This window comes from Pseudonaja textilis, chromosome 1, assembly GCF_049901715.1.
Source record: "Pseudonaja textilis isolate UNSWEBS1 chromosome 1, rPseTex1.2, whole genome shotgun sequence".
NCBI lineage: Eukaryota > Metazoa > Chordata > Lepidosauria > Squamata > Elapidae > Pseudonaja > Pseudonaja textilis.
In genome coordinates this window covers 200,045,321-200,070,446 of record NC_141990.1, presented here as the reverse complement: position 1 = coordinate 200,070,446, position 25,126 = coordinate 200,045,321, and the positions used below count along the sequence as shown (strand labels likewise).

Here is a 25,126-nt window from a genome sequence, read left to right as displayed (position 1 = left end):
TTAATGTTTCTGTTTCAGACTATGGACAATATAGATGTCAATTGAGTTACCTAAGTTACCTTACACAGACTCTCTATCCCACCTTTGGGAATAGCTATGAACTATAGAGATCTGCATATTTTAAATAATTTCACTGTTGCTATGTTTAATAATACTGTTAAGAGCATTAAGATGTTAAATGAAGAAGTGTCTGAAATTCGCCAAATTACTTTACAAAATCGTTATGCTTTAGACATAATGTTAGCTGCCAAAGGAGGAGTTTGTGCCTTAATTCATTCACATTGTTGTATTTTTATACATAATTATGAGCCTAACATTACAAAAACTGTTCACGATATGGAAGACCGCATAGCTGAACACGAAGCAGGAAAAGATGGCTTTGATAAGTCACCTTGGGCTTTGCTATGGGATTGGCTTCCTGACAGCTCATGGTTACGTTCATTGCTTCAATTAGTTGTGACAATTGTTATTATACTTATTATGTTATGTTGCTGTATTCAATGTATTCCTAATCTATTTCAAATATGTACCTCAGTTTTTCAACGTATGGGACCAAGTCGCGAAAGTCGCGAAGGAACTGTGTATTATGCCACTAAAACACCCCCTATCTTTGAATAAATAAAAAAGGAGGGAATGTGGTAATATATTTTATTCTGTGGGTCCTTGTATAGCTTTGCATAGATCTAGGGACTAAAAAATGCCTCTGGTGGGGGGCATTTCCGCCTGCTATGGGTGTTTTTGTCCTGTTAGGACCTGCGAAGCTTAGAGGACCAGATATGTCAGTGAAAGGTCATAGTATATAGCTGAGCCATTCCCATGGGAATTTCCGCAGATGTATATTCTCATCCTGTTTGTTCTTTATCCTATATATCCTGTGGAAATAACATCCTGTTGAGGTCACTTCTTTTCTGTATATGCATTTTGTTCTCAATAAAAGCTGGTACCTGGGTCTACTCGGGGCTGGCATCTGCTCAGACGTTTTCCCTGCGTCTCATTTCAAATGCCAGTCCACCACATAAGTGAAGAATGTCTGATAAAGTGGACTAAATTTTTTGGTTACAGTATACAGGTAGTCCTTGACTTACAACCAAAATTGAGCCCAAAATTTCTGTTGTTAAGTGAAATATTTGTTAAGTGAATTTTGCCCCATTTTACGATCTTTTTTGCCTCAGTTGTTAAGTGAATCACTGCAGTAGATAAGTTAGCAACCTGGTTGTTAAGTGAATCTGGCTTTCCCGTTGACTTTGCTTGTCAGAAGGCTGCAAAAGGTGATCACGTGACCTTGGACACAGAAACGGTCATAAATATGAAACAATTGCCAAGCATCTGAATTTTGATCACATGATCCATGGGGATGCTGCAAAAGTCATATTGATTCAAGAAAAAACATTATCTATCTTTATTGCTGTGTAGAAATCCCTTATAAGACATTTTTGCGTGAGGCAGAAAAAATGAACTTATGATTTATGGATTTGATGATTAGAAAAAATAGATTATGGAAAAAAGTGACTTACGTTTTAACCATAGAGTAAGAGGATAAATTTATATTTATAACTGCTGTAAAGAAAAATGGAAGTTACTTCATTTTTCTTACTTTTGGGCTCTTTATTTAATCTATATTAATCTCTTTTATCTTTCTTTTTTTAAAAAAATAATAAATATATATATTAAAAGAATGCAAAGCCTCGCTGGAAGATTGAAAAGAAGACTTTTGCTTCTGTTTTATATTCAGTCAAGATTGGGAAGTAGCTTCATATAATAATTTCTAATCATTGTCCATTAGCTAGTCAAATATTCAGAAATTCTGTAATAAACTTAAAATTATGTACAGTAATAAGTCTAATATTAGTCATAATTAGCTGGCTAATTATGGAATATTAGTCATAATTAGCTGGCTATATATTTGTAAAATTATTCATCCAATTTCTATTTTGTTTTTAAAGAAGCTGGTTCTTAACATACACCCAAATAAAAGGGAAAGTGCAATTGTAACATATCCAGGTCGAGCAGAAATTAACTGTGAATTTAAAACATCAGTAGATGCTGCTAACATTTTGGGTTGATAAGAATGTCTAATTCCAATCTTCTTCTTCTTTTTAAGTACTCAAAATGCTATAGAAGGTTTGCGAAGTTTTCAGGCAAAAGAAAACAAGTTTGCTACTCTTAGTGCAATAGTGCCAAAAAATACTATGCTACAAAAAAAAAGATCAGTTGTGACACTTAGGCCTCAGGGCCTGTCAGCGATCCATCTGGTGTATCCTACTGAATGATACCCACCATGGTTCACCAAAGAAAAGGACACCCACTTGCAGACAGAAGAGCTGACTAATTTGCCTGGAGGGAAAGTTTTCCCTTTCTCTCAAATGGTGTAATCAGTGATATACCCTGTGCAGCTGAGCAACGATTAAACTGATTAAGCCTTTTGCATACAGCATGTCTTTCAGTCCTTCCCTATTATCCATGCCCAGAGGACCCATAATTTATTACTGACTGGTCCTGTCTCAAGCGGAGACATGAGAGGTGATCACTGGCTGCTTTCAAGCATGTGCTGGAGGTGTGGCGTAATATATTGAAATCTTTTATTTATCATTCATCTCTGGGACCCTCGGATTATTATGAGGTGCTGCCCCAAGACAGTTGGCCTCCAAATCCACTAATTACATACTAGGATAATCTATATCCTGTCTTGTGGTTTACCATCCTGCCAAAGGCTACATTTACAAGTGGTGTTCAAAGAGAAGAACATGCAGTTGTCCATTGTGTTACCGCACATTATGACTTTCAGTTGCAGCTTTAGAAAGAACCTGTGCCTACAGATGCTAGGATATGTGAGTGTCTCAGTGTGTAGGCTAAATAAATTAAATCAGATGCTGAGTTAAGACCTCATCCTTTGAACTGAATGCAAATATCACTGATCTCATCCCTTTTCTCCTGCCCATAATATGGCCTGAAATCAAGGAACCGATGCGTTTATTTATCCTGATGACATAAAATTATAAACACTTGTATTCAAGAGGGTGTTTTTTTCCCCTTATACTATTTTTGCAAGCAGGACAGATATTAGTGGTAGAAGAATTGGGGAGGTGATGGGGAATATAATATGAGACTATGGATGAGAGCACAAAATTCTGTGATCCATATTTTGGAATAATCTTGGTGAAATGATGCAGAAAACGAACTGTGCAACAAGCACTGGGATATATCAGCCAAGATTTTGCTAGGAGCGGTATCCTTGTCCAGTGTGATATTTAGAGAGGCCCTGCACAGCATCTCATCTCTCTTCCATTGAGTCCATGAAGTGGAGACCTGGCCAAGGTCTCAGTGTTGACCAGTACTTGCATTTATCAAAGTTAAAACCAGGTTGTTTGAGTATGTTTTTTTTTTCCTTTAATTGTTTTTAGTGCCTTAATGTGTTTTCTTTAGTTTTGTATTGTCTATTTTATCTTGTTACCTACCCAGGATCTGTTTGGTTGGGGTTAGGATACAAATATTGGAAATGCAGATATCATTCTTTTTGCTAAATATTTTAGGGGATTATAACTCAATGTGTTTATTTTCTGAGAGAAAAGGTTGCTTTGTAATAATTTTATACATTGGCTAGTTATACTGAAACCTCTATAGCAACATTTTGCCATGTTGAGGGCTTCAGTTCAGAATTTTAGCTTTAATCATTCTGAGAGGTTATTTCTGTCCACCTTCATGCACCTTTTGGTTTCTGATATATTTTTATATCCTGAAGCATTTTTTGGTTACTGAAAACGTTTAGTCATAATAGTTATAACAATAACACTTAAACTTATATACTGCCCCTTAGTCCTTTACAACACTCTTGGAGTAGTTTACAATATCAGCATATTGTTCCCAATCTCAGAAGTATGGAATGCTGAGTCAACCTTGAGCCCCATCAAGATCCAGGCTGTGGGCAAACTTAGCCTCCAATAATGCATTCCACTGCACCACCAAAGCTCCTAACCTTGTTGAACTATTTATTTTTTTAATGTCATTGGTTCTTTGGGGGGTGGATTGATAAATATTTTGATATCAAAAATGTGGATGATGTCAGTCTTAATTTTAATGACCCTATCCTTCCTATATTGTTGCCATCAAGTTGGAGTCCACTCTTAGTGGTCATGTATCTATGTTTTCTTAGTCTCGTTCTGAAGTAACTGAGTTCATTTACATATTTCTGATTTTTCTGTTCACATTGGTAGGTAAATAAGTGTTTATAACCAACTGTTGTCCTTAGCAGACAGTATAAGAACACTTCTAATTATTTGCACTCTAGAGATGGATTTTTTTTTTAATTATTCCATAATGGAATATTGGAAAGATGTTACCTAAAGAGGTTGTATACTCTGTGTGCCTATCTTCATCAATACAATCTGAAAATAATAAAAGGGGACCAAGTTTGGTGTGGAAGGGTAAGCTAGCAAAAAAAAAAAAAACCTAAGATGGAAAATGGATTGGCTCAATCGAGAGGGAAAAAAGTTTCAATGGAAGAAGTAGTTGGGCATCAGCTCAGAATGTTGCTGTCTCCTCCATTCTCAGGTCTCTTCCTGGACACATGAGTAGAGCCATCATTATTAGGGTGGGAGAAATTCTAGAAGCCAAGGTGTGCCATCGTCATTAAAGAGTTAACATACTAAGGTTTGTTGGATTGAATGTATCATACTTTTGAAGTATTAATCAAAGAAGTATACTTTTGAATGTAGAAATACTTTGAAAAACATGTCTTGCTTTTAAAAGATGAAATGCCTACATCTGAGCAAAGAAATACCTCACTTCAATGACCAGAGCTTCTTAACAAGTTATAAACATAACATCTACATTATTCTGGGAAGCCATCCTGGTCCTGAAACAAAATACATGATGACAGTTTAGACTGTCATTACAGATCCATTCTGCCGCAGGCTATTCAACCAAAATGTAGCAATCTTAAATTAGAAAATGTCATTGGGAATGCTTTCTCCAAAATTCACAAGCTTTTGGTTAAAAACTAGACAAACTAGTTTGCATACTAATCCAATCCATTATTTCATGTAGTAAAGTTATTTCTAGTTTTCTGCTCTTGAAATTTACTCAGGTAAACGACACATGATAAATTTGGTCAGGTAAACTACTCATGATAATCACTGAGATTATCGTGTAGTTTACCTGACCAAATTTCAAAAGCAGAAAACTGGAAATAACTTTACTACATGAAATAATGACTTGGATTGGTATACAGTCACAGTGGGCCGGGTACAGCTGGCTCCCATTTTTTAATGCCTTCCTATAGGCCGGCTGGAAGCGTTGGAGAACTATTGGGTCACTAAGGCAGTGACATAAAACAATGATTGTGTGAAAGTTCCCTGTAATAATAATAGGAAGCTAATGAAAAGTAGAGTTTAGGCCTATTGATCTTAAGTTATACAGTTACAAATGCAATATAAAATATTGAACTGAAGTTGTGAGAGGCGAAGAATAATAAGAATCAAGAGCCATACAGTACTATGTTTTCTAGCATTCCTGAGATATTTAGCAGAATGGAAAGTCCTGCTTATTACTGGTAGCTATAAATATCTTTAATGATGAACCAAGTTTACTTTTTAGGTTTATAAATCACTCAAAACTTAGAAATATTGTAAAATGATACTCCTTAAGGCTCAGTTTGGAAGAGCTAATAGAAGTTTAAAGGTGAATGGAAAAACATCTAAAGCAGATGTATAAGCTGTATGGACAAATTTTGGCTATGCATCAAGGCCTTCTTTAAATAAAATCTGGACACAAGAAACATTCACATGCATTCATTCCATCCTTCCTTTTTATGCCCAAAAAGTTATGTGCTGCAGCTCACTAGCAATTTAAAATGATAAAAATATGAAAGCAGTGCTACTAATAAAATCAAAGTGATACCAATTAGATCTATATTAATTGCTTTCCCCTTATTGAAATTTCTCCATTCTGAGAGCCCTTGAGGAAAGAATTAGAATGAACTTTCATTATTATATTGATAACTAATTGTGCTTTTTGATTCCATAATCCAGCTAAATCTCTCTAGAAATTCAGTCCCAAACTCAGGAAATGGTTACCAACAGGAACTTCACAGATTCAGGATACATTGATAACAAGAAAACAAGAAGGAATTCATAAATAGAAATCAGGTTCATTATTTGTATGTATGTATGTATGAATATGTGTGTCTGTATACACACACACACACATACACATACACTGTCTCATCTTGAAAATTTCAAATTTAAGCCCTCTTGTCTTTTAATGCAACAAACCTTTACCATGGGGGGAGGGGGGGTGTTAACCAACATTTAAGATGTGACAGTTCTCCTTGTTTATATGATAGTTTTGACTGGCCTGGGCCATGCTAGTTGCCACCATTCTCAGTTAGAGACTTTCATTCAAGGAGGTATATGAAGAATAAATTTGTACCTGACATTGATCTAGGGGTGAGTGAGATAAATGTATAAAAACTGAGCTTTATTGATGGTTCTAAAATTTGGGAAATCAAAGCGTAAATAAGCTCCACAGTTTTCTAAAACAGCAAATAAATAGAGTGTAAATATTGCCGGAATTACCATGTGGGGTTATTAGTGGCAAAAGTCACTATAAATTTTGGTTTGATTGATTTGCCAATAGAACATACAGTATCTTCTCCTAAAGATCAATTAATGGGCTGGTGTTAGTGGATTTTGCAGGGGGAATCTAAATTTACCTATTTGGAAATAATGCAATTGCTACCACTATCAAAACAAGCCCACATCATAACTATAAAATATAATATGATATTTTATGATATTAGCCCAGTCAACTTGTGTTGGGCTTCTGGGGCAGCATGCATAAACTGCAATGGCAAATGAGCTAAAGAACAGGTGGGTTCATACCCTTTATAGATAATAGGTAGTTACTGACGGTGGTATTCAGCTGGTTCGGGCGAACTGGTAGCAACAATTTGGCCTGGGTTGCTGAACCAATATTGATTTCTGGCTGGCCACACACCCTGCCTGGTTGCCGGTTGCCCGCCCCTTCCACCCACTCAATGCTTGCTTGCCCCTTCTGCCTGCTCAACACTCGACACCCCCACCCTATATATATTGCCTTTGCCATGCAGCCCAGCTAACCTCCTCACCAATCACCTCACTGACACCTGGTCAGCTCAGAAAAGGTAAGTAATGCATGCCGCATGCGTGCCCTTCGCCTTGGGTTGGGGGCCGGGACCCCAGGGACATGCCATTCCCCGAGGCCCCGGAGCTGCCTCCCACCTCAGCCAGGTCAGGAAACATGCAATTTGCCGGCCTTGCTCAGGAGGTCCGCCCACCTCGGCCCACTTGGGGAACACACGATTGCCTTGCCCCAGAGCTGCTGCCCGCTCACCATCTGCCTTGACCGGGTCGAGGAATGCACCATTCCCCAGCTACAGCCTTGCCCTGGAGCCACTGCCCACTCACTACCTGCTGTCCCTTAAGCACGATGCATCGCCCCATTTCCCCTCCTTCAGAAGCCCCAGCCCTTAATCTCCTTGCTTCCTCTCCCACGATCGCTTCTTTCGTCATCCCGAAGCCGCGACTTTACTTTTCTCTCGCAGCTGGCTGCCAGGGAAGACAAGCCAGGGCTGAGAGCCGTCCGCCTCTGGCCTCCCCGCCAGCCCGCATCTCATCCCACTTGTGAGATGCCTGCAGCTGCCACATGTTTTTGTCAGTGTGGCTGGCGGCGGCTACAGGCTTCTTGCAGCGAAAATTACTGACCTCTGGCTCCGCTCCATTTCTCCAACATGCCACTGCCACCCCCGCCCTGTTCTATGTGAAGCACACTCCATTGCCTGCTGCCGCTGCACCAGAAGGATTTGCTTGGGCAAGTACAAGTGGAGCGGTGCCCGCTCAGTCACATGATCTCCCACTAAGCCACGCCCACCGAACCAGTAGGGGAAAAATTTGAATACCACCACTGGTTACTGAGCATGTTGTTCCTTGGCATGATGAATACGAAGTTGACTTATTTGCTACAGTTCCTTGGCATGATGAAGAATGTGAAGAGATGTAATTTCTGACTGTTTGAAGTTTTGTTATAATACTGGAGTATAAAATAAACTCTGCAAATGAAGGAATCTGTAAGCCTAAATGAATTAATGTTTGGCCTCAGCCTTTTAATTTAACCAAATTGTAATATTTGTACTTATGTTTTTATTATTAAATATGTTATATCTGCCTATAAGTGATTCTTCATACTCTGTAAACAGAACGTGGCAAAATGCATAAATCGTTAAACTACTTTCATACTCATGGATCTCATTTGCTATTTTGTATTCCTGTTTCAGATTGTTTGTGGAAAGAATGTTTCCAAGACTCACAAATTGATACAATATACAGTAACTTCGGAGGTTTTTGTTCAATCTGGAGAAAATGGGGATGGGATAGAATAATTTTAATAGTTTTCCTATAATTCAAGAAATACCAGGATGTGAGGGACAGGCCACTGATTAGTGACAACTTTATTTTTTTTTCTTCCAAAATATTATAATTATACTATTTCTGGGACAAAATGATGCTGCCAAGAAATGTTTTGTTTTTGCCTGCAATTACCACAGGGTCCAGTGAAAATTAACATGCAAGAATTGTAATCAGAATGCACACTTTTGTTCTCTTTCAGTGAGCAAAGTAGACATTTCCATTTTTCTTTCAAAACAGTGTTTAGAGAAATGTGTTGTAATTGTCTTCATTGTCATAATATTTATATTTAAATATAATAGAAGTGATCTCCACTCAGATAATATTTACAATTTAACTGCAGAAAACTAAGGATGAGAACATAATTGTCCATTACAACAGTGGCCCCTAACCTTTTGTGCACCAGGGACTAGTTCTGTGGAGGCTGGTTTTTCTGCGGGCCACAGAGGGTGTGGTTTTGTTTGCTGCCTGCATCCCATGAATGGGCTTTGCTTGTTTGTGTGGCCCAGTTTCTGGCATTCCGTGGTCCGGTGCTGGTCTATGGACCGGGGGGGTTGGAGACCTGTGCATTAGAATATATGTATCCAAGCTAATATCCTGCATCCTGTTTTCTACATTGGCCAACCTAATATGGAAGCCTCAAAGCAGGGCATGAAGGCAAGTGTGATAGCATTATTTTTCATGACTTTTGTGGAGAATAGAGCATATAAAGCTTGGCTTGAATTCATTTGTCACTTTTCTTTCTTGCCGTTTAATTAAAGATTATTATACATCTTTCTTTGATCTATGTTCTGATTCCTATAAATGAGGGGTCCTTGGTGTTCTCTGAACTTGGTTGTTTTCTTGAAGATGTTTCATTACCCAAACTAGGTAACATCATCAGTTCTAGCCCTAGCTTATTTTAAATTTCTGGAATGTGAAATTTTATATAGAGACAAATATTCACCATATATAGACTCGTAGAGTGTCAATGTAACCTTATTGCTATTTAGTCAACTAAGAACATAGAAGATAGAACATTGGGCTGAAATTCAGATTATCTATAGGGTCCTTGGTGCTTTCTAGTGCTTAGTTGTTTTCTTCTAGATGTTTCATTACCGAACTAGGTAACATCATCAGTGCTAGCCCTATAAGAAACATCTGCAAGAAAACAGCCAAACTGAGAGACCCCACCAAGGGTCTCTCATTTCAACCCTGAACTACAAATATTCTCCTATATTGTTCTTATAACATATAATGCAGATTAATACCCAAGAAAAAGTCATGTAGTAGTGATGAGACAATGACCTTTCCCATTACTCCTGTGGCTGTTGGACTTTGAACTCAGGAATCTATAATGTCCTTCATCTTAGGCTTTGTTCTGACCATTCTCTCAAGGAATTACCTTGCTATTGGGAAAAAAGAAATAATCTGGTCAAAGGATAAATAAGATGTAATCAGGGTACAAAATCATTGTATTTCTGATTGGTTTTAACTTTTTCTTCAGCATTATTTTAGTAATAGATCTTTTTATCGATTATCAAAATTATTTCTTGTAAGTTCTTATTGCATTAAATTATTTTTGGACACACCATTTCTAACTTTCAAAGTGCTACTAAAGATTTATTGGTTTATTATTGAATTATATTTGAATCAATAGAGTACCTTTAGATTCAAAATGTTGACTAATGTGTAGTTTCTATCTTACCTTTAAATAAATTGAAACTGAGGTAAAATTATTGGCTGGAAATGTTTTAAGTTTTAAAAATTTATACAAAATAAATCTCATCTCTGAATACTAATAGCATTGCACAAGTTGCTTCTGTTACATACAGGGGAACACTGATTTTTGCCAATCTCTTTAACCTGATCTATTCGCAGCCGCACCAGAAGCAGTTAGATGGAGGGTGTCAAACTTAAAGTCTGTGGACCAGATCTGGCCTGTGGAGTGCTTAAATCTGGCCCATGGTGCCACCCTGGTAACAATGAAGGACTGGCCCATGGTGCCCCTGCCAGCAAAAACAGAGCTGAGAAGGACCACATGTGGACTTCCCAGGCTCCCTTTTTTGGCTGCAACAGCCTCCTGCATCCCTCTGTGAGTGAAAACGGAGCTTGGGGTCTCCATTTTTGCTGGCAGAGGGCTGCAGGAGGCCGTCACAGCCAAAAACAGTTTCCACAAGTGACTTTGAGCTGGCCACACCCACCCGGTCATGGCCACACCAGCCCCTGAAACACATTCCTGATGTGGCCCTCAATGAAATCGAGTTTGCCACCCTTGAGTTAGATGGTTAGTTTCTTTAGATATTGAATTATAGCATCGACCTTATTGCAATTCCATGACTCCATATTATGGTGATTTTATTATAGTTTGATCTCATTAATTTAATATTTTATTTTCTATATTGTCCACATCTCCATCTCTCTCTCTCCCTCTCTCGATAGATAGATAGAGATAGATAGATAGATAGATAGATAGATAGATAGATAGATAGATGATAGATAGATAGATAGATAGATATAGATGTGTGTGTGTGTGTGTGTGTGTGTATGTGTGTGTGTATGCATTTGTTTTCTTATGTTTTCGCGGGTATTTACATGTATGGTATTCAGCTTTTTTTCAGGTATTTTCCCATGTCTTTATAGTTGTGCTTTTAAAGTTGTAGCAATGTTTTGGCAGAATCTTACAACACACATGACGAAGACGAACCCAATACATGAGCCTGATGATGGCAGATAAAGATTCTGCCGAAATGTCGCTACAACTTTAAAAGCACAACTATAAAGACGTGGGAAAATACACGAACAAAGCTGAATACCATACATACATACATACAAACACAACCACAATTGAACCCAAAATCTGTTGCTAAGTGAAACATTTCTTAAGTGAGCTTTGTGACCTTTCTTACCATAATTCCTAAGTGAATTGCTGCATTTGTTAAATTAGAAATTAGGTTGTTAAGTGAATCTGGTTTCCCATTGACTTTACTTGTTGGAAGGTCATAAAAGGGGATCACATAATCCTGGAACACTGCAATGGTCATAAATATGAGTCAGTTCCCAAGTGTCTAGTTTTGATCACGTGACCATGGGGATGCTACAATGATCATAATTTATTGGTTTATTATTATTTTTCATAAGTGTGAAAAATAGTCATAAGTCACTTCTTTCAGTGCCGTTGTAATTTTGAACAGTCTCAAAGTGAACTGTTGTAAACTGAGGATTACCTCTATATGCTGATTTATTTAAACTGAATTTGTATATGTTACGATGGTACGACCACTGTAGATCCTACACAATAAATTAAAAAAATAAAATAAAATCCTACAACCTTTCATGCTATATTCCATGTTATTGCAAATGCTCTCTTATTTTCCTTAAGTGGCTTTGGGGTATCAGGTGGAAAAGCTGCAGTGGTAGGGAAGCAGAATTCGAAAGAAATCAAGTACAATATATAGTAAAAGTGGAAAAATGTCTAGTACAACGGCTCTGTTGATTACAACTGTGTAGGGATGTACAAAATTTATTAATGTGGCACAGATTCATTTGTTTCTGAAGCTTGTCAAACTGTCTCTGGACTGTCCTGTTCTAAGCGTGGTGAGCCATTTTCCCAAAGTAAATCCTCTGAACCAGAAATAATTCAAGTTGTACCATTCCAGGTCAGAAAGATTTAGAAACAGCTGAATTAAATTTCCAAGAATAGCATGGTCCCAATAAGATTTGTTGCATCCTGGAGAAGCTCAAATTTTCTGGATATTATGCACAGAGCAATGATTTTTGTAAAATTGTACATTTTAAAGTTAGGTAAGTAACTTGTCATCTTATCTGAGCGTAGTTTAGAATTTCTGCTATATATTACATTTTGGAAAATATACTACTACTGTAATTTAACATTTGTATTCAGGGAAAAATCACACTCATTATTTATTATAGTGAAGAAGTCATCAAAACTATATGTAAATAATAGCTTTTACATTAATTTGTATCTTTTTTTAGGTTATCATGAGTACCACATATGATTGGATTAAACTAATAAATGCTGAAGATGATCCCTTTTGTAGACAAGACTTTTAAGATCTGGGATTTCATATAATGAAGGTAAGGAAAAATACTCTCATGCAAATAACCAGTCATTAAAATTAGGCATTAAAAATACTTGTATGATCATATTTGAATCAGTATGAAATCGAATAACGATGGATATAAAGAAGCATGCCCATGTAATCATATTTTTTAATAAACTACCTATGACTAGACAATTTGACAATTTGGTTGATAATGGTTATTTATACCAATGTTCCCTACCCTAATCTCACTTACATGTATGGCTGTTCTGTTTCTGTAGACTATAAAATTAAAAGGTTGAATGGTTATTATTAATATTATGAAATTCTGAGTGAAAGTGGATTATTATATGGTTGAATCCTGCCTAGAGTAGCATATACAAGCTTGTATAATATACAAGCTGTATATGTTTATTTCTTTCATCCTAAATATTGGAATCCAGTTAACGTTTCTAGTTTTTTATTGAATCATTTGTATTAAATAAATATTCTTAAAAACAGAATTAGGATCAGGAATACATATAAGTTTTGGGTTATACATAATAATATTGTAAAAAGCAACATAAAATGTAGAATGTGCTTTCTTACTGGTTTAAGTAGCAATGCTCAATAAGATTTCTTAAATAATTTGCTTTGTAAAAGATGCTTTATATATCTGTAAAAACAAAATGCATTGTAAGTTCTAAAATAAGTAGCTGACATTAAGGGAATTTTAATGCTTATTATTTATTCTCACTGCAGTTTCACAAGGCTAACATAACTACTGTGCATATTTTGCAAGTCTGCTACAGAATTGCAGAATTTTATTTTATGAGGATCTCATCATTTTCACTTAGGTCATTAATAAATGTATGATTCACAAATATCCTTACAGTTAGCGGAATACATTTGACGCCTTTACTGACTTGGTATTTTTAAAAAATCTCATCTTTCTTTAAGATACTAAGACAGTTAAAACAATAAATAATGTCATTAAATTAAATATTAAAAAACCACTTGAGACTTAAATTGCAATCCAGTTTTTGCTTCATGATTGACTTTCATATCTCAGACAGTTTTTATCATGTAATAACCATGTCTATCCTGATTTTCATACAAGAAAAACAATAGTAAACAATAGAGATGAAAAAGAGGTAACTGCATGACTAAATTAGCAGTAACTGTGAGAGGGATTTTGGAGTCTTAGTAGACAACCACCTAAATATGAGCCAGCAGTGTGCAGCCGCCGCTAAAAAAGCTAATGCAATCCTAAGTTATATTAACAGAGGGATACAGTCAAGATCAAGGGAAGTACTAATACCACTCTATAAAACCTTAGTAAGACCACACCTAGAGTAGTGCATCCAGTTTTGGTCACCACATTATAAAAAAGATGTTGAGGCTCTAGAAAAAGTACAGAGAAGAGCAACCAGGATGATTAGGGGACTGGAGGCTAAAACATACAACGAATGGTTTCAGGAACTGGGCTTGGCTAGTCTAATAAAGAGAAGGACCAGGGGAGACATGATAGTGGTCTTCCAATATTTGAGGAGCTGCCACAGGGAGGAAGGGGCCAAGCTATTTTCTAAAGTGCCTGTAGGCCAGACAAGGAATAATGGATGGAAACTGAACAAGGAGAGATTTAACCTGGAAATAAGGAGAAACTTTCTGACAGTGAGAACAATCAACCAATGGAACAGCTTGCCCTCGGACATTGTGGGAGCGCCATCACTTGAGACTTTCAAGGAGAGATTGGACTGCCATTTGTCAGAAATGGTGTAGGGTCTCCCGCTTGGGCAGGGGGTCAGACTAGATGATCTACAAGGTCCCTTCCAACTCTGATTAACTGTATCTGTATCTGTAAATTCAAAGGAAAAACTAGTTAGATTTCCAAACATGAAATTATAATGCAGTAGGAAAAACGTGGTTTCCATTCAAGTTTAAGAAGAATCCAGATTAGAAAGACACAAACTATGGGAAATGCTGATGAAGTAGAGATATAACAAATAAAGGGAGAAATATTTAGTTAAGATATTTAACAGTTGAGATTTTTTTACTTCATATAAAATCTCTTACATTTAACCACCAAAAATAACTAGTAAATCAACCCCACAAAAAAATCGACTTGCCCTTTAAAAAGTTCCAAAATGTTTGTTGGATAAATACTTTCATTATATGAAATCATAAAAATTAAATCTCTGTGCCTGCTAAAACTCTTCATTAGATAATAAACAAAGGCAATGTAGGGAAAAGAGATTGTGCTGAACCATAGAATCACCATTCTGGTTCATGTATTACTCTAAACTAATATTCTGCCAAGCCAGTAGGAAAAGGCAGTAGTGCTTAGGAGACCGTGTCTTAAAACTAATAAATCAGATATTGATATATAGTGGCTTCCCAGAATGTGTTTCTGGCATCAGCTGGAATATACTTCCCATTGGAAATTGATCAAATAAATATTGATGCAGTGTGGCCAAGCTAATTTAAAAATGCTGATTTTAATAAAGATTGAACAATAATGTACTCAAAATAATTTGCTGGAAACTCTTACAGTGAATTTATTTTTATGTCATAAAATTATCAGTTTTAGAAACCTAACATATCACTGTTTTGGTAAACCACAATAAATAATGTTCAGACTATCCCAGGAGCAAAAGAGATATGTGGTTAGAATGCTGAGTCAGAAGACCATCGAGAGATTGATGGCTTAGCAGTTTGAAATCCGAGAGCAGGCCATGTGACCAGATGAGCTCCCAGCAATTTGTCCAAGCTCCTGCCACCTAGCAGTTTGAAAACATGCAAATACAAGTAGATAAATAGGTACTGTATCACTTAAGTGGGACAATACCAAGGACTTGAATGGAGCCTCCTCAGACATTCCCTGGGCAATGGTGATGTCACTGGCTAATCTTTTCAACCTGGAGGCACCATAGTAGGTGCTTCCAACATGAATGTAGTAACACCATAAAATGGAGGTAGCAGGTTTTGCAGGATATGGAAAAATAAATTCACGGTAAGATCATTTGCTAGAGCAGAATGTGTTTCTATCATAACCGTCTTTCAGTCACACAGAACATGAGGTAAAACAAGGGTGGGAAGAACAAGGATACATAAAGTAAATGCCCGGGCTTCTTTAGTTAGATGATTATCTGATATCTGACTCTTATGTAGTATGCAATGTCTTCTGTGGCCTATTCTTCTGATGCTATTTCCCTTCAATACCTTGTTTATTCCCTGAGTGTTTTTATGATAGTTCTTTTAATCAAACTGTCAAACTTGTGGCCTGTGGGCTGGATGTATTACACCCAGGCCATACTGAACCTGGCTCCGCAAAAGCCAAAAAAGTCACACAATGTCACATGACATCACATGATGTGGTTGAGTTTGACACCCATGTTTTAGATGATTGTGGGTTCAGTGCATTTCTACTGAGTAAGTTGGGTTTAAGTCTTGTATTAGAATTTTAAAGATGAAGGTGGTTTAAAAGGTGTTTGGTGAAATGATAGTTTTGGTATGTGTGGAAATCAGACTGGAGTGACCTCACTTTCTTTAAGTAGTATAGAAGAGTAATGTGCTCCTAAGATGTGAAGAACAAAACTCAAAAGGAAATAACTTCGTTTATAACAGTTGATTAGCAAAAAGCTAATTTCTAAAAATAAGTTACTAGAAAATTACACAGACCTCTTGTTAAAGGAATTTAGAAAGCAAGACATCAGATTTTTTTAAAAAAAAATTTAAACAAAGTTATTTCCAAGATGCTCATATTAAAAAGACTAATGAGTAACTGCACATTTAATTTCTGAACTTGGTTTCTTCACAGGTTAGTTTGCAGATTAAAAAAAGAAAGAAACACAAAATAAAAGCAGCAGCAATTACAGTTCTATAAATTGTAAAACATGTGACCTTTCTAACGTCTCCTATTTCTTCCATACCTGTGGGAGAAATGTCTTTGCTCACGTGTTAAACACAATAGATAGTAGGTTGCATCCTGTTTATTGAACGATAATTGAGTTTTGATCAAATAGCACCACCATAGTTCTTTACAAACAACGCCTCTCCACAGTAAATTATTCTTAGTCAGAGTGATATAGTCAAAAAAATTATTTGATGGCTTATCTTATCCTCATTCTATTTCTCTACAAGTAAAGACATAATAAATTTGGAGAGGGCTCCACTGTTTCTAAAATGCTCCACTGTGATTCATCCCTATATAAGTGCAGCTGTCTATGTGTAGCTTCATTGAAAGACTCAATGCAAATTAGTTGAATGTGGATTTGAGAAACTTGTGCCAAGCAAACAGGATATATATTCCCTGTAATTTATCAGCCACCTTATGTACTTGAGGAAAGTGAACAGAGCACTATTGAATACTATGTTTAACCCGTAAACACAGATTCATATGCTTGTGTAGAGATCCTTCATTCATTTTTAATTAAGTTTAAAATTTAAGCATCCATTGCAGATATATAAAGAACATTTCACCACTGTCTGTTTAGGATTTTTTCTCTGAATCAAATAAAAGTAACATTGTCAGTGAAATTCTGGTTTTTCAATTTCTTCAGACTTGCTCAGGAAACTGTAGATTTTTTAATGTCATAACTTTCTTGTGGTTTGTCAGTGCTTACGTTTATGAAGGCATGGAGCTAGCTATGCTTGTCACCTCTCATTTTAAACAGTCAAAATGTTACAGTTAGTGATCTTAGTGATCTTCGTAACCAATTTTGCATTCTCAACCTTATGGTGGTATCAAAATGAATTCATACTTCTTATACTGGCCTTATTCCCAAATAAGATTATTTAGAAATATTATGTCATACAATTTCTTTCTGTTTTTTTTCAAGGTAGCAGATATACATACAGCTAAATATCTCACTGTTGCTTTTACATTAAGAGTACAGTTAAACTGAACTGATGGTAATCTTTATTGTACCTGACATAATCTACATGCTGTATATTTAAGATCTGTATACTGTATATGTCAGTTGTTCAGTTGACATTGCAATTTGTGGCTAATGTATCATAAATTTCTTTCTCTTCGATTTTAGTCTGTATGAAAGATCTGAAGACCAACATTTATTTAAAATACTCAAATTCTGAAGTCTTAGTAGTCATTAGACAAATCTAACTTTTATAGATTCCTTTGATAGTGAGTCCATCCATTGGGAGGGGGCATGAGAAAATGTCCAGTGTACATTCCTCATGTACTTACATGCAATGTCATAACTCAAGTATTATAGGACAGAGAAGGGACATTATGACATCTTGAAGCATCTTTCATCAACTTAACATCATAGCTTACCATGAATACCTGTCCTTTACTATCAGAAAGCAGCATATATTATACTATGCAGATAGTTCTTGAGTTACAACCATAACTGAACCCTGCAATTACAGTCACAAGTCATGATGGTCATAAAACAGGTCAACAAGTGACTGGAGCTAATTTTATGACCTTGCAGCAGATGCTAAGCAAACCCATTTTTCACTATGGAATATTTTTTGCTGGAAACTGGAAGTAAGTAGTGGTTTCTAGCAAAAACTCCATAAATCATGATCACATGACTGTAGACAGCACTGGAGGCCAGTTGCCAAGGGGTCTATGACAATTCGCCACAGTCAACCCACCCATCATCACGGCCAACTCGCTGCAGGACAACTCTCTGCAGGACAGGAGTTACACTAATATCAAAGAAATGGCAGAATAGAATCATTAAAGGATGCAAAAGGAGAGACAGAACAAAATGTGAATGACAAAAATTAAAATATTTTTTAATTTATTTTAAATAATTAAATAGAATTATTAAATTATCCCGCAGTGAGTTGTCCCATGGCGAGTTGGCCATGGCAAGTAGTCCAGCAGCAAGTTGGCCATGGAGAATTGTCTGCAGTAAGTTGGCCATGGCAACTTGTCCCATTCCATCACCAAGTGCCCCAAATTTGATTATGTGATTGCAGTGGGGGCTGGATGCAGAACTTTGGAATTTGGTTACAAGGACCTTTTGGAATGTCATTTGTATCTTCAAAGGGTTGTTAAATGACCAGTTATAAGTCGAAGTCTACCTGTAATGCAAATGCTTACAGGTAGTATGGGTGATCTATAAAAGTTTTCAGCTCAGATCTGAAAACTAAAACACGACATTTTTCAAAAGGGTTAATATTCTTATAAAATACTGAAAAAAATACAAAGTTCACATCTAATTAACAAGCTCCTTTACTGTTTTCAATCTAAGAAAAAGGGAACACATTTAGCATTTGGTAATTGTGATTAAGGTTATTCTGTAAACGCTGGATATGCTCTTTAATTTAAAATATGATTACCATTCTAGGGTCCAAGGTTTCAAGCTATAAAGCACAAAAGGAACAATAAATAAAAAATAAATGAAATAACATAAATAATAATAATAAATGAAAAATAAATGAAATAACCACTCCATGCTTTAAAAATTAATTAATGTTGCCAAAGAGGTTATCTCCCCTTGTTATCAAAATTTATTTCACAATAACTATAGAAACAATACTTTCTCCAGCGCGAAGATTGGAGAATGCACGGATGGGTTGACACATGCCTTTCTACTCGGAGACTGAGTCCACAATCTTTGCCACAACCCTTGTCAACTGTCACTTTCCCCAGTTCATGACATTCTTGCCCTAAAAGGTTGTGGCAAAGATTGGCTTGTAGTTCTTCAATCAGAAATGCTGGAAATTTTGCTGTCAGGTTCGATTCACAGCGCTTTTAAAGCACTACTGAGGTTTTGGGGGGTTTTTCGTCGTTTGCTGTATCCACGGTTAGCCGTCAGCCTCACAGCCTTGAAGGGAATAATTTTCCCATGTGAGGTAGACAACGCTCCTCTATTTGTCACTTGAGACTTTTTTATTTTGTGGAATTGAGAAATTTTGGGAGAGATCTGACTAGCTGAAGACAAACATCTTACAATAATTTTGTGCGTGTGGCTTCACCTCATTGTTAACTCTTGGTGCCTGCTTGGATTGGTTCCTGCAGTTTCCTTGGCAAGATTTTGGAAGTGGTTTGCCAATACCTCATTCCTAGTCCTGAGAGGATGTGATACATCCAAGGTTACCTAGCTGGCATTTTGTCTAAGGGAGAACTAGAACTCACAGTCCCCAGTTTTTGTCTCAGTGCCTTAAACACTACACCAAATTGGCTTCTGTCCACAGTAAAATTACTACAACCATACTGTATTTCTGAGACATGCAGAAGTAAACAAATACAGAAGATGAGGTGCAGTATTCTTAATAGCTATAATATTGTAGCTGTCAACAAAAAGCAACACTTTCTGATGTGTGTTAAAATATTCCAGTTTTCCCAGCCTGGAAACTTTGAGACAGATTTTTAGTATATCTCGTGTCATTTCTAAATAGTGTAATATGAATTGTAACCCAATTAGGGAAGGCTAGGATCATCAATACTTGAAGCTGCCTAATCCTGGCGTCCGTGGGAGGTATGGCAAACTAAAGATGACTCTGTGAATGCAGAGCTGATGACCAGGGCAAAGACCAAGGAACTAGTGAGTAAACTGGTTCTGTCAGCTTTGGAAGCCATATTCCACACTGCCACATAGCCTGAGAAAGTAGGAGGGGGATGGACTTCCGGTTTGAAGGGCTTCGGCGACAGACAGAAATCCGTGATCGTGCGCGGCCTGAGCCGGTTGGTTTTGGGGCTAAGCACCCTGTAGAGGTGGTGAAGAGGGGGGAGACTGCCAGCAGGGTTGAGGAGAGCCGTATCTCTCCTCCTCAGCTGGCCATTACTCCCTTTCCCGAAGGTGGTAGGAGCAGTGGTCAGAAATGGCCACCACAAAGGAGAACTCGACTGAAAAAGAATGTGCAGGAGGAAGATAAGAAGTGAAAGTTTTGGCTGACCGGGTTAAATTGTAAAAGCAACAACTAAGGTACCCTGGAATTTAAACTTACAAAAAATAACATCCCTCCCAAAGAAGAGTTGGAAGCAGCGAAGGAAAGTGAAAAGGGAAAGGTTTGGCTTTTTCTCTTCTTCTCTCTCCTTCCCTATACTGACAGCTAAGAGACTTAAATAAGAAATTGGAAAAATCCACTTTGACATCAATAGGCAATTAAGCTGAAAATAAAACAAAATGCCAAAGGGATAATAAAGATTTCTGGACATTAAAAATTTTCTTTTTTATAAGCAGGAAGGGAGAGAAAAAGAATAAGGGCAGGATCTGGAAGAGGGAGGAGACTGCCTGGAATTATAAAGAATCTACAATAAAACTTCAACAAGACTTCTAAAAGATACATTTTAACTTTGCAACTAAATAGTAACCCCAGGAAAAGAAAGTGAAAAAAAGAGCAAAAAAGAAACAGCTTGCGTGTATTTGGATTATTTGGTGATATTTGGATTCTTGGTTATTACATTTGAATGACTAAAATCCATCGGGTGGTTGTTTAAAAATGTATACAATGGCACCACTTCTGGATGAATTGAAAATGGAACTTAAAAAGTACAAAGAAGATGCACAAGAAGGGAAGGGTTCTTTTGGCTTCATTTTTCAATTCTTAGAAATGGAGATTTGGAACTATGAGAAACAATAAGAAACGACTGCAAAACAAGAAGACTGGGACAAAGAAGAAGCCATCTTTAATGAACAAGCAATTTTATGTGGGAAAGAAAAAGGGAAGGGGGGAAAGAGAATGGAGAATTTAAGAGTTAAAAAACAACCAAAGAAAAGAAAAATAATTCAAAAAATAAGTATAATACTGGAAAGCAACAGAAAAGGGGAATACAGAAGAGAGAAATAGAGCTAGAGAGACAAGGGGGTAAAAAGGGGAGAGAGAAGAAGAGAGGGAAGAAGGAAAGGAAAAGAAGTTACAAAGGACCAGAGCAAGATATAGAGAAACAGGACCTGTTTAGAGATAATGGGTGAAAATCTAACTGAAAAAGGGATTCTGTAAAGGTACATAAGATTGTATTGTTATATTAGTAATAGAAATAACTTTAGAAAATTGGAAACAACATATGATTAAAATGAGGGATGAAATAGTGTAATTTATTGAAATGTTTGTGAATAAAATAAGTGAAATAAAATAAATGAGAAAATTGAATTAGGAAGGAACGGGAACATTTTAATTAGTTAAGTGAAGAGGGGGGGAATTAACTATGGAAAGCTTATAATTGTTTCCATAGAAGTATGATATCTAATTGAAAAGTAATGTTAAAGATGTTAAGACTTTAATGAATATAATATTAATGATAGAATTGAATTGGAATGGAATGTTGTTTTAATTATATGCATTTATAATTTTTTCTTTTTTTAAGAATACAGTGTGTATTTTAAGAATATACCAAGCACCGCCCAATAAAGATAGAAAAAGGAGTGAGACAGGGCTGCCCACTCTCCCCACTGCTCTTCATATTATCATTAGAAACATTTTTAACGCGAATTAGGCAAAATCCAGATATAAAGGGATTAACGGTTAAGAAAGAGGAATTTAAATTGCAAGCATTTGCGGACGACATGATCTTCTTTATTGAAGAACCAATAGTTAGGGACTAAATTGATGAAAGAACTGGAGAATTTTGGAGCAGTAGCAGGACTTAAAATATATAAGAAAAAAAACTAAATTAATGACCAAAAATTTAACAGAAAAACAGAAAATAGAATTAGAAGGAACAATGGAAATACAAGTGACAAAGAAAGTGAAATATCTAGGAATTTGGCTAACACCACACTGTAAGTCACTTAAAGAAAATAATTATGACAAATTGTTACATCAGGTAAAGAAAGATTTAGAATCATGGAGTAAACTTCAAATTTCACTATTAGGCCGGATTGCCACCATTAAAATGAACATTCTCCCAAATTTCTATATTTATTCCAAACGATTCCAATTAAATTACACAAAAAGTTCTTCAAGAACTCAACAAAACAACCCTCAAATTTATTTGGCAAGGGAAAAATCCCAGAATAAATGTAAAAGCAATGCAAGATACAAAGAGCAGAGGAGGGTTAGCAGTCCCAAACTGGGAGTTATATCATATGGCCACCTCATTAGTTTGGTTGAAGGACTGGGTGAAGTTAACTAATAAAAGAATATTATTTCTAGAAGGCCACGACTTACAAAGGGGGTGGCACGCATTCTTATGGGATATAGGGAAACCAGTCAAAAATATTTTCATAGACATTTAATTAGAGACGCGCTACTAACGATTTGGAAGAAAATACGGAAAAACATTACATAAAAATACCAATATGGATTTCAACAATGGAGGCGATGATTCACCCAAACAATTTGGAAATTACTAAAATGATTAAATATAAAGACTTATTGGACCCACAAGGAAATTTGAAATCAAGGCAGGAAATTCAGGACCAGGGACTAAAATTGATCAATGGGTTTATCTTCAGATTCAAAGTAGGTACAAACAAGATAAGAAAGAATTTGGAATTAACAACAAACTTCAACAATTAGATAAGATTTTATTAGGACCGGACAAAAAAGCATAACTAAATTTTACAATTATTTACTAGAAACAGAATTAGAAGAAGAAATTGTAAAAGGGAATATGATTGCGTGGAGTCGGAATGTAGGACGTAGTATTACACTAGCAGAATGGGAAAAAGTTTGGGGCAGGAATAATAAGATCACAAAATCGGTAGCATACAAGGAAAATCTTTATAAAATGTTTTATAGATGGCATCTCCCTCCTTCGAGGCTAGCGAAGATGCACCCCAACATGAGTCCGTATTGTTGGAAATGTAAGAAAAAAGAAGGAACCTTTTTCCATATGTGGTGGACATGCACAGAAACCCAAAATTATTGGAAGAAAATCCAAACTTGGTTGGAAGAAATTACAAAAGAGCAGATCGAGTATAAACCAGAGTCCTTCCTACTAGGGATCTTTGACAAACAAATTTCCAAAAAGCTAAATATATAACAATACATATATTAACTGCGCCAGATTAGCCTTTGCACAATACTGGAAACAACATCAAATTCCACCAGATGAAGTGATTATTGATAAAATTTCAAAATGCGCAGAAATGGACAAACTGACTCTGGCACTAAAAACAAAGATACTTCACAATATTATGATAGTTGGAATTGTTGGTATAATTGGATTAATCATAGATAAATTATATATCATAAGGCATAAGAGAAAAGTTTTAACTGATAATAATGAGATAGTGATATATGTATAGAATAGGTGTATATATGACATAAATCAAAGGCTATTAAAAAAAAAAAGGATCTTGCAAACTGTAAAATAAATATGAATGTTTTTAATTTTCCTTCTTTCTTTTTCTTTCTTTTTCCTTTCTTTTCAATCTTTTATTTTCTTTCTTTTCTTCTTTCTTCTTTCTTTTTTTCTTTCATTTATTTGTATATGTATTGTTGATTGTTTTTTAACTGTTAAAATTAATAAATTGTATTATTAAAAAAAAAAGAATGTACCAAGCAGAATCTGAATGGAAGTTATGTATTATATTGAATGTTACAACTTTAGGGAAAAGTTATAAAGGCGTCATACTCCAATCAGTAACTACAGGAGAAATTTTGTTTAATGAGAAAAGATAATAGATAATTGAAACAGGACAGACAAAAAATATCAGTACAATGATTTGAATTGAGATGAGATAATTAAAATAAAATTCAGAAAATTAAAAGAGGGGAGAAGCTATGCAGAAAATGTAAAATAGTAATAAGATATGGAATAGAATATAAAAATGAGCATGAACCTGAATTTGTGTCTGTACGAAGAAATGTAACCTGGGATTACGCTACTTTCAAAAAAGATGTTTTATTTGTATGTTTTTTCTCTTTGTGAAAACTCAAATAAAATTTCCAAAAAAAAAAGGAAAAAGTAGGAGGGGGGTGATTTCAATTGAGTAGCTCTAAGTAGACAAAATAAAATTCTTTTGTTAGTTCAAGGTCATTAAGTATGGTGCCGGATGAAATAAGGATCTTACTTTTGGATGGATCATGATTGGGCCATGTGATGTGATGACGGCAAAGGGGGGATAGATTTGTAGTTTGGGAAATTGGGAAGCCCGAAAACGTTTAGATTTGGGATTCCACAGATGTGCCAGGTTCTATTTAATAAAGGTACTTTTGAGATATGTTTGTCCTGGAGTTACTGATTGGAATGGAGGTTTGCTGGAATGCTGACAGGTTCCTTGGAACCTCTCCAGATAAAGAGAGGATGGGAAATTATCCACATCACATCCACAGCAATTCTGCACAAGTTGAGGGCTGAGAGATTATGGGATTGGCCATCTTGCTCACAACTACATCAGCTTTTACAAATCTCTCTAACCACTTTTGGAAATTGTGCATCAAGTATATTACCTATGTAGATAATTAGAATAAAGAGATAATTAAAATAAAATTATTAAATAAAATAAAATAAAATTTCAAAATGGCAGGCTTGATAATGCCAGGTTACTATCTCGTATGAAATAAATTTTTAATCATAAACATAAGAATTTACAGAATCTGAAATAAATAGCAAAAAGCTAAATAAGATTTTGATCTTAGAAGGTTATAAAAGTATCAAGGATCCAGATAAAATTAGTGTATTAAACTTTTACAAAAAAAATGGAATTAGTTATAAAGAACTAATAGCTTTTTATGGGCAATAGATCCTGTTTTGCTTTTTATAAGACCTAACAAAGCTAAGCAATTTCATGATTC

The 25,126-nt window shown here is 35.9% G+C and overlaps 1 protein-coding gene across 4 annotated transcripts in view; it reads left to right on the top strand.

The window, feature by feature from the left end:
• Positions 1-25,126, top strand: part of MBD5 (methyl-CpG binding domain protein 5) — a 158,056-nt gene that overhangs the window by 48,707 nt on the left and 84,223 nt on the right. For 2 of the 4 annotated variants that reach the window (XM_026697237.2, XM_026697236.2), the window contains exon 2: positions 12,414-12,515. The exons of 1 other annotated variant lie outside the window; for it this stretch is intronic. The gene's annotated coding sequence lies outside the window, so the exon portion shown is untranslated. Of the gene's footprint in view, positions 1-12,413; positions 12,516-16,922; positions 16,982-25,126 lie in introns of all 4 variants that reach the window. One more of the 4 variants, XM_087920273.1, reaches the window with a different exon arrangement.